We start from the raw sequence: 1659 nt of genomic DNA, 5'->3' as shown, positions 1-1659 counted from the left end.
AGCCATTGGGCACTAATATAACGGCTGTGGCTACGCTAGCAGAAGGGAATGGGGGCTAGCGAGAAGATGGTGGCTGGCAAGCGCGGACTGCTGTTAGGCAGATTATGTAGATCCTGCTTCCTGTGTCTCCAGCCCAGCCGCCAGCGAGAATATATTGGTTTGACTCCCCTATCTATGGCTCCGTGGGTGTTCCTTTTTGGCCTTACCGTGTCCTGCGTTCTTGGGCGGGGAGTGGGAGCTGAGACCCTGCACGACAATGTGATTTTTTTAAGGAGCACAATGTGATGAGTGTGCGTACACTGTGAAATGGTTACCACAATCAAGACACCCATCGCCTCACAGTTACCTCACAGTTAACCTCAGTTACCTCACAGTTACCTCACAGTTAGTTTGTGTGTGTGTGGTGAGAACACTCGAGATCTACTCTCAACAAATTGAGTATACTTAACTATAGTCAACATGCTGTATATTAAATCCCCAGACCTTAATGCAACTTATAACTGAGTGGGTACCCTTTTCCCCCACCCCCCACTCCCTGGCAACCATGTTTTTACTCTAAGTTTAACTTTTCTTTTTCTTAGATTTCACATATAAGTGATACCATACAGTTTTTGTCTTTGTCTGGCTTATTTCATTTAGTATAATGCCCTCCCAGCTCATCCAGGTTGCAAATGGCAGGATTTGTGTTCTTAGGTCTGTGTAACATGTCACTGTATATACATATTCCACATCTTTGTAATCCATTCATCCATCGAAGTACACTTAGGTTGTTTCCATATCTTGGCTATTATGAACACTGCTCTAATGAACATGGGAGTGGAGATCTCTCTTCCACATAACTGACTTCACGTTCTTTGGATGAACACCCAGAAGTGGGATTGCTGGATGATATAGTAGTTCTATTTTTCATTTTTTTGAGAAACCGCCATACTGTTTTCCATGATGGCTGTATCAATTTACATTCAGTTGATGCTGAGACCTTAGCCTAGGGGCAATTGGAGTTTCCAGGGTGTTTCTCACAATTGCGGGAATGCTTTTTTCTCCTGGGGAAAGGGCAAGAGAAAGTGAAAAGTGTAGGTAATGCATACCACCTGGGAAGGGCACAACAACTCTGGTCCCATCCATAGGGCTGCATTTTTCTGAGCATGACTGAGCTAGTGTCACTAAGCGGAGAGCCCACTTCCTTCCAGTTAGCCAATTAGGAGTGTGAAAATTAATAAATGGAACCCTCATTTAAAAATGGACACAGGAGGCCAGAAGGGGGAGCCCTTAGACCCTACCTCTCCAAGTCAATCACAGACCAAAAATAGGAAGAATTATCAACTGGGGCCAACTGGAAGAGATGCGCCTTCCACGTGGTAGTAACCTCACTACTCCAGCAAGAGAAAGATTTCCTTCTTGCCCAGCAACTCAGCCAATGAGAAACTCACCACCCTGAACTCTCACTTTCCTCCAAGAGTCTTTCCTTCAAAACGGTTCCTCCCAACTCCCTCCTTTTTCTCTGTAGAGTAACATTCCTCTCTGCTTGTAGGACGTGATGGTATGCTGCAGCTTGCTTGTCCCTAATTGCAATGCCTCTGCTACTCCCAAATAAATGCATTTTGCTGGTAAAATAACTGGCTGTTTTAAGGTCTGCAGGTGCGAGCCCCCACTTCTGCT

The sequence above is a fragment of the Rhinolophus hipposideros genome (assembly GCF_964194185.1).
Source record: "Rhinolophus hipposideros genome assembly, chromosome: 11".
NCBI lineage: Eukaryota > Metazoa > Chordata > Mammalia > Chiroptera > Rhinolophidae > Rhinolophus > Rhinolophus hipposideros.
The sequence above is the reverse complement of the archived record's forward strand: the minus strand, read 5'-3'. Positions refer to the sequence as shown.